Source organism: Bombina bombina, chromosome 9 (genome assembly GCF_027579735.1).
Source record: "Bombina bombina isolate aBomBom1 chromosome 9, aBomBom1.pri, whole genome shotgun sequence".
Lineage (NCBI taxonomy): Eukaryota > Metazoa > Chordata > Amphibia > Anura > Bombinatoridae > Bombina > Bombina bombina.
The window spans coordinates 154,588,419-154,601,950 of record NC_069507.1 but is presented as its reverse complement, the minus strand read 5'-3'; the positions used below and the strand labels follow the sequence as shown (position 1 = coordinate 154,601,950).

The window sequence follows — 13,532 nt, the reverse complement described above, 5'->3', positions numbered from 1 at the left end:
ATAAATATTTCACAAATATAAGAAAAAACACTGCTATACTATCAATAGTAAAATAATATATATTTCAATTTAACTAATATAATCAAACAAGTACAATAGGACCTGTTTAAGCTAAAAGCGAGTTATTCATTTCTAAGTATAATTGTAGCTGACTTAAGCAATTAATTTTATTCGTTACAATAAGCACACACAGTTCCCCCTTTGTTGACTTCTGAAACTTCAAAGACAAAATAATTCTTCCCAACACTTAATGACTGGAAGGGCAACAAAAGAACTTAAAGTTCAAACCATAATACAGAACACTACAGAAAGCTTTTTAGTTTGAAAATGAGCATATGTGTTAGCGATTGTAGTCAGAAACCGTAACCATATAATTGAACAGTAATGTCTGTATAAATAAAGCTTGTTGTGGTAACAGCATTTTTTTCATCTTTAACCCGGTGACAGCCAGTGAGGGCACTGTAGACAATTCTGACAGCATATGGGTTAAAGTGACAAAATGATGTTATTTCTTTACCTTTCGATATCCTTATTTCACAGTTTCATTTGCAATTAAAAAAACTGATTTCCCAAAACAGTAGAAAAATATCTGTACACTTTAAGTTAGATGGAAGTGATGCTTCTAGCCTAACCTATAAGCTACTGCTGCTGTATAATACAATGTAAAACAGCAATGCATTTTTTTTTTTTAAAGGGACACTGAACCCAAATTGTTTCTTTCATGATTCAGATAGAGCATGCAAATTTAAGCAACTTTCTAATTTACTCCTATTATCAATTTTTCTTCGTTCTCTTGCTTTCTTTATTTAAAAAAGAAGGCATCTAAGCTATTTTTTTGGTCCAGAACCATGGAAAGCACTTGTTTATTGGTGGGTGAATTTATCCACCAATCAGCAAGAACAACACAGTGTGTTCACCAAAAATGGGCTGGCATCTAAACTTACATTCTTGCATTTCAAATAAAGATACCAAGAGAATGAAGAAAAATTTGATAATAGGAGTAAATTAGAAGGTTGCTTAAAATTGCATGCTCTATCTGAATCACGAAAGAAAAAAATTTGGGTTCAGTGTCCCTTTAAACATACAAACACCTTGTAAACATCTGCAGAGACAATTCAGTGTATCTACCCCTTGAAACAAGCAACTAGGAACCCAATAACCATCAACTATAATTGTTTGATAGTGTTACAATAACAAAGAGGAATATGTCTTTAAATTAAATTGAAGGCAACATACTTTTTACATACATCTGCCCCATAGCTTTGTTTGTACAAAATATTGAGCCATTCAGTCTTTCCATAGAACATTATGCAGGTGCCATACAGACGTGACAAAATTTCATAGCAATGTCTTGCCTCAGATAAAAAAAAAAAATATACAGGGAGTGCAGAATTATTAGGCAAATGATTATTTTGACCACATCATCCTCTTTATGCATGTTGTCTTACTCCAAGCTGTATAGGCTCGAAAGCCTACTACCAATTAAGCATATTAGGTGATGTGCATCTCTGTAATGAGAAGGGGTGTGGTCTAATGACATCAACACCCTATATCAGGTGTGCATAATTATTAGGCAACTTCCTTTCCTTTGGCAAAATGGGTCAAAAGAAGGACTTGACAGGCTCAGAAAAGTCAAAAATAGTGAGATATCTTGCAGAGGGATGCAGCACTCTTAAAATTGCAAAGCTTCTGAAGCGTGATCATCGAACAATCAAGCGTTTCATTCAAAATAGTCAACAGGGTCGCAAGAAGCGTGTGGAAAAACCAAGGCGCAAAATAACTGCCCATGAACTGAGAAAAGTCAAGCGTGCAGCTGCCAAGATGCCACTTGCCACCAGTTTGGCCATATTTCAGAGCTGCAACATCACTGGAGTGCCCAAAAGCACAAGGTGTGCAATACTCAGAGACATGGCCAAGGTAAGAAAGGCTGAAAGACGACCACCACTGAACAAGACACACAAGCTGAAACGTCAAGACTGGGCCAAGAAATATCTCAAGACTGATTTTTCTAAGGTTTTATGGACTGATGAAATGAGAGTGAGTCTTGATGGGCCAGATGGATGGGCCCGTGGCTGGATTGGTAAAGGGCAGAGAGCTCCAGTCCGACTCAGACGCCAGCAAGGTGGAGGTGGAGTACTGGTTTGGGCTGGTATCATCAAAGATGAGCTTGTGGGGCCTTTTCGGGTTGAGGATGGAGTCAAGCTCAACTCCCAGTCCTACTGCCAGTTTCTGGAAGACACCTTCTTCAAGCAGTGGTACAGGAAGAAGTCTGCATCCTTCAAGAAAAACATGATTTTTATGCAGGACAATGCTCCATCACACGCGTCCAAGTACTCCACAGCGTGGCTGGCAAGAAAGGGTATAAAAGAAGAAAATCTAATGACATGGCCTCCTTGTTCACCTGATCTGAACCCCATTGAGAACCTGTGGTCCATCATCACATGTGAGATTTACAAGGAGGGAAAAAAGTACACCTCTCTGAACAGTGTCTGGGAGGCTGTGGTTGCTGCTGCACGCAATGTTGATGGTGAACAGATCAAAACACTGACAGAATCCATGGATAGCAGGCTTTTGAGTGTCCTTGCAAAGAAAGGTGGCTATATTGGTCACTGATTTGTTTTTGTTTTGTTTTTGAATGTCAGAAATGTATATTTGTGAATGTTGAGATGTTATATTGGTTTCACTGGTAAAAATAAATAATTGAAATGGGTATATATTTGTTTTTTGTTAAGTTGCCTAATAATTATGCACAGTAATAGTCACCTGCACACACAGATATCCCCCTAAAATAGCTATAACTAAAAACAAACTAAAAACTACTTCCAAAACTATTCAGCTTTGATATTAATGAGTTTTTTGGGTTCATTGAGAACATGGTTGTTGTTCAATAATAAAATTAATCCTCAAAAATACAACTTGCCTAATAATTCTGCACTCCCTGTATACACGTATATATATATATATATATATATATATATATATATATAAATATATATATACATACATACATACATACATACATACAGGTAAAAAATAAATGAATCCAAACTGATAGGACCAGAAAAGGTTTGGATTTTAGAATATGGGTTTATTTGCATCTGTAAAATGGGACCAAAATGTAAACAACAATGACATGTAAATATTGCCTAAATGACAGAAAATAGCTTATACGTGTAACTAAAGGTAGTTTTATATAATGGCGCTTAAACGGAGGGCACCACTGCCTGTAAGACCTTTCTCCCAAAAACGGCCTCCGAAGAAGCAAAAGTATCAAATTTGTAGAATTTAGAAACGGTGTGAAGCGAAGACCAAGTCGCCGCCTTACGAATCTGTTCAACAGAAGCCTCATTTTTAAAAGCCCATGTGGAAGCTACTGCTCTAGTGGAATGAGCTGTAATTCTCTCAGGAGGCTGCTGGCCAGCAGTCTCCTAAGCAAAGCGGATTATGCTTCTTAACCAAAAAGAAATAGAAGTTGCCGAAGCCTTTTGGCCTCTCCTCTGTCCAGAGTAAACCACAAACAAAGCAGATGTTTGACGAAAATCTTTAGCAGCTTGTAAATAGAAGATTGTGTAATAGACGTTCCTTCTTTGAAGAAGGATTAGAACATAGTGAAGGAACAACAATCTCCTGACTGATATTCTTATTAGATACCACCTTAGGAAGAAACCCAGGTTTGGTACGCAACACTACCTTATCAGCATGGAAAATGAGATAAAGAGAATCACATTGTAAAGCCGATAACTCCGAAACTCGTCGAGCCGAGGAGATAGCTACCAAAAACAGAACTTTCCAAGACAACAGCTTGATATCTATGGAATGCAAAGGTTCAAACGGAACCCCTTGAAGAACTTTAAGAACTAAATTTAGACTCCATGGCGGAGCAACAAGTTTAAACACAGGCTTGATTCTAACTAAAGCCTGACAAAAACGCCTGAACGTCTGGAGTATTAGCCAGAAGCTTGTGCAAAAGAATAGACAGAGCAGAAATCTGTCCCTTTAAGGAACTAGCCGACAATCCCTTCTCCAATCCTTCTTGGAGAAAAGATAATATTCTAGGAATCCTGACCTTACTTCATGAGTAACCCTTGGATTCACACCAATGAAGATATTTACACCATATCTTATGATAGATTTTCCTGGTAACCGGCTTTCGAGTCTGAATTAAGGTATCAATGACCGATTCAGAGAAACCACGCTTTGATAAAATCAAGCGTTCAATCTCCAAGCAGTCAGATGCAGAGAAATTAGGTTTGGATGGTTGAAAGGACCCTGAAGTAGAAGGTCCTGCCTCAGCGGCAGGGTCCATGGTGGACAGGATGACATGTCCACCAGGTCTGCATACCAAGTCCTGCGTGGCCACGCAGGTGCTATCAAAATCACAGAAGCTCTCTCCTGCTTGATCTTGGCAATCAGACGAGGGAGCAGAGGAAACGGTGGAAACACATAAGCCAGGTTGAAGGACCAAGGCGCTGCTAGAGCATCTATCAGCGTTGCCTTGAGGTCCCTGAACCTGGTCCCGTAACAAGGAAGCTTGGCGTTCTGGCGAGACGCCATGAGATCCAGTTCTGGTTTGAACCAAAGTTGAATCAACTGTGCAAATACCTCCGGATGGAGTTCCAACTCTCCCGGATGAAAAGTCTGCCGACTTAGAAAATCCGCCTCCCAGTTCTCGACTCCTGGTATATGGATAGCAGATAGATGGCAAGAGTGAACCTCTGCCCATAGAATTATCTTTGAAACCTCCAACATTGCTAGGGAACTCCTTGTTCCCCCCTGATGGTTGATGTAGGCTACAGTCGTGATATTGTCCGACTGAAATCTGATGAATCTGACCCCAGCTAGCTGAGGCCACGCCTGAAGAGCATTGAAAATCGCTCTTAGTTCCAGAATGTTTATCGGAAGGAGTGCCTCCTCCTGAGTCCACAAGCCCTGAGCCTTCAGAGAGTTCCAGACTGCACCCCAGCCCAGAAGGCTGACATCTGTCGTTACTATAGTCCAATCTGGCCTGCGGAAGCTCATCCCCTTGGACAGATGGACCTGAGATAGCCACCAGAGAAGAGAATCCCTGGTTTCTTGATCTGGATTTAGTAGAGGGGACAAATCTGTGTAATCCTCATTCCACTGACTGAGCATGCAAAGTTGCAGCGGTCTGAGATGTAGGCGGGCAAACGGTACTATGTCCATTGCCGCTACCGTTAAAACGATTACTTCCATACACTGAGCCACTGAAAGACGAGAAGTGGAATAAAGAACACGGCAAGAGTCTAGAAGTTTTGACAATCTGGCCTTCGTTAGGTAAATCTTCATTTCTACCGAATCTATCAGAGTCCCTAGGAATGAAACTCTTGTTAGAGGGGATAGAGAACTCTTTTCTTCGTTCACCTTCCACCCATGGGACCTCAGAAATGCCAGAACAATGTCCGTATGGGACCTGGCGATTTGAAAAGTCAACGGCTGTATCAGAATGTCGTCTAAGTAAGGGGCTACTGCTATACCCCGCGGCCTTAGGACCGCTAGGAGGGACCCTAGAACCTTCGTAAAGATTCTTGGTGCCGTGGCCAACCCGAAGGGAAGAGCCACAAACTGGTAGTGCCTGTCTAGAAAGGCAAACCTGAGAAAACGATGATGATCTTTGTGTATCGGGATGTGAAGATAAACATCCTTTAGTCTACGGTAGTCATATATTGACCCTCCTGGATCATAGGAAGGATGGTTCGAATAGTCTCCATCTTGAAGGATGGGACTCTGAGAAATTTGTTTAAGATCTTGAGATCTAAGATTGGTCTGAATGTTCCCTCTTTCTTGGGAACTACAAACAGATTTGAATAGAAGCCCTGCCCCTGTTCCTCCTGCGGAACTGGGTGGATCACTCCCATAATTAGGAGGTCTTGAACACAATGTAAGAATGCCTCTCTCTTTATCTGGTTTGCAGATAAATGTGAGAGATGAAATCTCCCTTTTGGGGGGAGAGGTTTTGAATTCCAGAAGATAACCCTTGGACACAATTTCCAATGCCCAGGGATCCTGGACATCTCTTGCCCAAGCCTGGGCGAAGAGAGAGAGTCTCCTTCATGCTGTCTTAGAGGCAGCAGCAGGCTTTTTGGCCTGTTTCCCCTTGTTCCAAGCCTGGTTAGGTCTCCAGACCGGCTTAGACTGGGCAAAAGTTCCCTCTTGTTTTGTGTTAGAGGAAGTTGAAGCTGCGCCACTCTTGAAGTTTCGAAAGGGCCGAAAACTAGACTGTTTGGTCCTTAATTTGTTGGACCTGTCTTGAGGAAGGGCGTGACCTTTTCCTCCAGTGATGTCAGAAATGATTTCCTTCAGTCCAGGCCCGAATAGGGTCTGTCCTTTGAAGGAAATGTTGAGAAGTTTAGACTTTGAAGTCACGTCAGCTGACCAGGATTTAAGCCATAGCGCCCTACGCGCCTGAATAGCAAAACCTGAATTTTTAGCCGTTAGCTTGGTTAAATGAACAACGGCGTCAGAAACAAATGAATTGGCTAGCTTAAGGGCCTTAAGCTTGTCAATAATATCTTCCAACAGGGTTTCAACCTGTAGAGCCTCCTCTAGAGACTCAAACCAGAAAGCCGCAGCAGCAGTGACTGGGGCAATGCATGCAGGAGGCTGGAGAATAAAACCTTGTTGAATAAAAATTTTCTTAAGGTAACCCTCTAATTTTTTGTCCATTGGATCTAGAAAAGCACAACTGTCCTTGACAGGGATAGTGGTACGCTTAGCTAGAGTAGAAACTGCTCCCTCCACCTTAGGGACCGTCTGCCACAAGTCCCGTGTAACGGCGTCTATAGGAAACATCTTTTTAAAAACAGGAGGGGGAGAGAACGGTACACCTGGTCTATCCCATTCCTTAGTAATAATTTCAGAAAACCTCTTAGGGATTGGAAAAACATCAGTGTAAGTAGGTACTGCATAGTATTTATCCAATCTACATAATTTCTCTGGGACTACAATAGCGTCACAGTCGTCCAGAGTTGCTAAGACCTCCCTGAGCAATATGCAGAGGTGTTGAAGCTTAAATTTAAATGTAGACATATCAGAATCAGGTTGAAGTATCTTCCCTGAATCAGAAAAATCACCCACAAATTGAAGCTCCCCTGCTTCGGCTTCAGTACATTGTGAGGGTATATCAGACATAGCCACTAAAGCGTCAGAGAGCTCTGTATTTATTCTAGTCCCAGAGCTGTCTCGCTATCCTTGTAATCCTGGCAGTTTAGATAATACCTCTGTAAGGGTATGATTCATAACTGCCGCCATGTCTTGTAAGGTATACGCAATGGGCGCGCTAGATGTACTTGGCGTCCCCTGAGCGGGAGTTATAGGTTCTGACACGTGGGGAGAGTTAGACGGCATAACTTCCTCCTTGTCAATTTCTTCTGGTGATAAATTTTTTAAAGCCAGAATATGGTCTTTGTAATCTATAGTAAAATCAGTGCATTTGGTACACATTCTAAGAGGGGGTTCCACAATGGCTTCTAAACATAATGAACAATGAGTTTCCTCAATGTCAGACATGTTTAAACAGACTAGCAATGAGACCAGCAAGCTTGGAAAACACTTTAATAACTGTGAACAAGCAAAAAATAAAAACGGTACTGTGCCTTTAAGAGAAAAAAACAATCACATAAACTGCAAAACAGTGAAAAAAGCAGTAAATTCTACTAAATTTTTACAGTGTGTATAATAGACTGAAATAGCATTGCACCCACTTGCAAATGGATGATTAACCCCTTAGTTTCAAAACCGGATCAAAAAAACGATATAACCGTTTTTAAACAGTCACAACCAACTGCCACAGCTCTACTGTGGCTCCTACCTGCCCATAAAACGACTTTGGAAGGCACAAAACCCTTTAGAGGGGTCCTATATGTCAGGGGACTCCTTCAGGGAAGCTGGATGTCTCAAGCTGCAAAAACTACTGCGCAATTAGGGCGCGAAAATAGGCCCCTCCCAACATGTACTCACAGGGAGAGGGCCTTAAAAAACTATCCCTAGGAAAAATCTAGTCAGCCATGTGGAAAAACTGGGCCCCAGAATAAAGTTTTATCACCATTTGTAATAAACTTTTATATACATCAAGCAAACGTTATATCTATTAAGTAATGAGAGCAAATAACAAGAATATTACCCTTTACAGCAAGCATGATACCAGTCGTTATTAAATCACTGTAATCAGGCTTACCTTAAATAAATCAGGCACTGTCAGCATTTTCTAACTTATCATCTCTCTAGAAAAATTTAAAACTGCACATACCTCAGAGCAGGTAATCCTGCACGCTATTCCCCCAGCTGAAGTTACCCATCTCTTCAGTTATGTGTGAGAACAGCAGTGGACCTTAGTTACAAACCGCTAAGATCATCAAAACCCTCAGGCAGACTCTTCTTCAACTTTCTGCCTGAGGCCAAAATAGTACAACTCCGGTACCATTTGAAAATAATAAACTTTTGATTGAAGATAAACTACATTAAATCACCACATATCTCTTGATACTTCCCTTGTCGAGAGCTGCAAGAGAATGACTGGGGGTGGCAGTTAGGGGAGGGGCTATATAGACAGCTCTGCTGTGGGTGATCCTCTTGCAGCTTCCTGTTGGGAAGGAGAATATCCCACAAGTAATGGATGAATCCGTGGACTGGATACACCTTACAAGAGAAATATACATTTGTATTTTAGAACACAAAGAACAAAAAAAAAAAAACAGGAAAGTAGAGTAGATTGTGAAAAAGGGAAATTTTAAATTTAATGAAAAGTCTGGATTTCAAGATAATTCTGGATTTTGACATTCTATCTCTCTATCTATTTTTATCTCTATCTATCTATCTCTCTATCATATATCTATCTATCTATCTATCTATCTATCTCTCTATTATCTATCTATCATCTACCTATATATCTATCTTCAATATATCTATCTCTCTATCATCTATCTATCTCTCTCTATTATCTTTCATCTATCTCTCTATTTATCTCTCTATCATCTATCTCTCTATCTCGCTATCTATCGCTCTATCATCTATCTATCTCTCTATCATCTATCTCTCTATCATCTATCTCTCTATCATATATCTATCTCTCTATCATCTATCTCTCTGTCATCTATCTCTCTCTTTATCATCTATCTATCTATCTATCTATCTATCATCTATCTATCATCTATCTATCTCTCTATCATCTGTCTGTCTATCTATCTCTCTATCTCACTCTATCTATCTCAGGTATTTCAGTACTTGGGGAAACAATACGTTTAATGTTGGGATCATATCAGGACAATATGGCTGTATGCTTCTGTGTTTCTTTAATAACTAAATAACTAGAAACAGGTGGGATATTATATTACAGCTTATGTTAGGCATTTATTGCAAAGTTACATTTCCAAACTGATTAAAGAATTTGCAGCTCAGGAAATATAAGATGCGAGAAGTTCTGTGATACACACTACAGATATATTGAAGCTGGCAAGAAAGTTTAAACTCAAGATAAAATAAATATGTATCACACATTTATGTCACTAAACTCTCTTGCAATACATGTAGGTCATTTATTATTAAAAAAAGACAAAAGAAAAAGCCTCAGTGAAAAGTATAATAAATAATTCCAAATATTTTTATGAACGGTGAGAAAAATGGTCTTATAACTGACAGCCGGATAGGAAATGTTACTGCAATATTTTTTTGCATATGGTCACCACTCCTGCTCATATTTAATGTACAAATGCTTAATTATGTGTAGTAAAACAATTTTGCAATATATTTTCATTATGTATTTTGACCCTTTTTGTATAATTTAAAGGGATATAAAACCCAATTTTTTTACATTTAGCCTCCAATCAGCAAGCGGTACCCAGGTGCAGAACCAAACATTGTCTGGCTCCTAAACTTACATTCTTGCTTTTCAAATAAAGATACCAAGAGAATGAAGACAAATTTATGATAGGAGTAAATTAGAAAGTTTCTTAAAATTGCCTGCTCTATCTGAATCGTGAAAGTTTAATTTTGACTAGACTATTCCTTTAAATCTGAAAATTGAGTTTTCTCATTCTCAGCATTGGAAATGCACACTGCAGAGTTCTAAAGGCTAGCCCTGCTACTTTTTAAGGCTACCCCTTCTACTTATCAAGGCTAACCCTTCTACATATATGTTCCTAAGTGAAACGCACAAGATGTTTATTTGTTTTTAAAATGTTTACTCTTGGCTGAGTGTTATTCTATAACAACATAACAGAAATGTCTTCTAATTACAGGGTACTAAAGTGTCCATTTAAAATAAATTATGCTAATAACCCTAAAATTGATTTTATTTCTCTTCTTTCTCCATGGGGTAAACTTATATTAAATGGGATGTGAAACCCAATTATTTTATTTTGTGATTCATATAGAGCATGCCATTTTAAACAATTTTCAAATTTACTTCTATAATCTAAATTGCTTTGTTCTGTTGCTATCCTTTGTTGCAAAGAATACCAGGAAAGGACTACTGGGAGCTAGTTGTTGATTGGAGGCCGCACATATATGCCTCTGCTTATTGGCTTACTTGATGTGTTCATCTATCTCCCAGTAGTGCATTGCTGTTTCTTCAACAAAGGATACCACAAGAACAAAGCAAAATTAATGATTGTAAATTGGAAAGTTGTTTAAAATTGTATGCTCTATCTGGATTATGAAAGAAAATAATTTGGGTTTCATATCTCTTTAACAGGATGCGTCTATGTAAATGTCCAAAAACTAGTCAAGAAGGGGGAGTGATGGTTAAACATGGTTTCTAGGGTGTGTTGTAATTGGTCTTTAAAGGGGTATTCGAATGAAAAAAAAATTACAATCTTTAATTCATTAGAGTATGTCATTTAGCTAACTGAACACTGGCACACAGGTAAAGTCCCACTCTAGCTGCAGTACACAGTTGGTGATCAGTGGATCATGCAACTGCTGTTTCTGATTGGCTCACTGGTGGTTTCCTGCTTATGAGCTGTAATGAGCACAACTCTAGAACAAGACTTTGCCTTTGTGTTTAACCCCTTTGCAGTAGAATAAATACATACTTAGCCAGGTTCAGTAATGTAAATATTACATATATCTTTTACATCTGCATGTTTAGCAGCAGTTCTGTGTATTTTTAGGGGAATGACTACTTGTTATGGCCGCTATACATTCTGGGGCCGATTCATCAAGCTCCGAATGGAGCTTGATGCATCTGTTTCCGCACGAGCCTTAAGGCTCGCCGTTAACAGGAGTTAAGAAGCAGCGGGTCAGGTTGATTGACACCCCCTGATAGCCGCCGATTGGCTGCGAATCTGCAGGGAGCAGCATTGCACAAGAAGTTCACCAGAACTGCTTGTGCAATGATAAATGCCGACAGCGTATGCTACAGCGGATCATGTCTGTCCGCACTTTCATAAATTGGCCCCTCTGTGCAAAGACAATTAGTGCTCAGGTATATGTGAATGAGTATTGTGACCTTTCCCTTATGACTGATTGAACATCTCTCTCGTGCACTTGATTACCAAAAGGCAGCAGACTCCCTGCAACATGCTACTAAAATTGAAAAGAAAAAAAAATGGGGACCTGCACAATAAAGAACCTTCAGGCCCAAATCTACTCAGTCATGTGATTTGTGGATGGCCTGCATTCAGCAATTCCAAAGGAGAATGTACCTTAAATGACCTCACTTCAAGTTAATGAGTATATCAATTCTAAACACAGGAAGCCAGTGTGTTATATGAATGTTAGGTCTGTTTTCTTTGGCTATGTTTCTTTTCTATTTCAACCCCTTGTTTGAGCTTCTGAATTATCACATTTTTCTAACAATACTATTTGAAACAAGGTGACTTGTAAAGCTCCACAAAAAATAAAAAAGATGATAAACAGTACAACATTCTGTCCTGTACTTTCATGCAAGGGTTAAGCATTTCTTTAATATGTTTGAAACAAAAAGACAGGATTTTAGTTATGTACTTTCTCCAAAGTATGATAAGCTTCCATATTATGGAAAGGAAATCCTGATTTTCAAGTCCTAACACTATACCTGCCTTGTCATATGAGCTGACAGTCATGCATCTCTCTATTTATGCCTGGAGATGTATCTTTAATACAAAAATGCATATGGAACACCTGGTAGTTGTAGTGTTAGGAGATACATTCCAGGATTACCTTGGGGTGATTTGCTGTCTTTAGCAAAAACAAATATGTTAAATCAATGTAAACACAAATAGAAACTGATTGTGTAAAAAAATAAAACAGCAAACAAATTACTTTTCTTTTTCTTGCAAAATGAGCACTTAGACATTCTCAGAGCAGCTACTGCCCTCGGGGAGATAAGGGAGCTGACATGGGCAAAGCTGACTTTATTTCTGTAGCTTTCACTGAATAGTAAACCAGCTCATGTTACTCTAGAAGTTGTATGACATCATACTATATAAACTTTCCTGCAGAGACTCCAGCCCCCTTGTAGGACAGGAAGCAACGAACACTGCACAAATTAAGTTAAAAAAAAAAAAAAAATGTAAAATCATTTTACAATGATAAATAATACATATTGTTATGATTCTATTAAGTATAACCCTCTGCTTAGTGTCTTTTTTACTACATCAATGAAATAGACTATTTTTTATCCCTTTAATGAACTTTTGACAAAGTATGTAACTAAAATCTGTGTGATATATTGAAATAATTATTAACCCTTGAGAAGGAGAGCTTGGCAAAGATGTTTTATTGCTTGTAATTTGTTGAGTAATTAACACTATGTCGTACATGTACCCATTTCTGGAGCGCTGTTCACTTTTGGTATTGTCAAAATAAAGGATGATCTTCAAACATTAAACTTGAATACCCAACATTATGGAATCTGAAATCAGACGACACCTTGGTTCGGTATTTAAAAAGGGGAGTGGTTATTCACAAGGCCCTTTAAGTGTCTTTAAAAGGATAGTAGCAGATCTCATGTACATTGTGTGGGTTTTCCTTATGGGTCTGCTGATACTCAGCACCTATCCCAAATCCAACAGGATTACGTTTGAGACCATTGTAGAGTCATTTGCACATCACTGGACATCATCAGGCTTGTAAAGTCATCAGCTAAATAATTCTGGGTGATGACTTCAGAATGATTAGCAGATTATCTTACTGATTACTTCACAAGCATGAACACCCAGTGAATAACTTTAGAGTCATCTCATTTAAATATTTCGGCCTGTGGGCATACTTCAGGATGGCTTCTGACGACTAGTCTGGAGTCATCAATTACTTCTGATGACTCTAGGAAGATCGTCCGTTTTGACTAGGGATATTAGATGAGAAAAAGAAAAAAAAGAGTATTTTCCCTTTTCAGTACTATTCACCATGCTTTTGTTTTACTCTTCTGGCTGTAGCTCTCGATTAGGTATACTTGCACCCTAATACAGAATCACAAGTCACTTACACTGACGGTTTTTTGACAGCTGTATTGCCTGTTTCAAGTTAACACTGACAATACAGAGCTGATGCTTTATATTTTTTGCAGCATCTGCAAAATTACATAAAATATATTT

General features: G+C 38.9%; 1 protein-coding gene across 4 annotated transcripts in view; it reads right to left on the bottom strand.

Annotated features, from left to right (window-relative positions):
- The window catches only part of SH3PXD2A (SH3 and PX domains 2A), a 754,429-nt gene that overhangs the window by 67,798 nt on the left and 673,099 nt on the right, over positions 1-13,532 (bottom strand). The window lies entirely within an intron of this gene.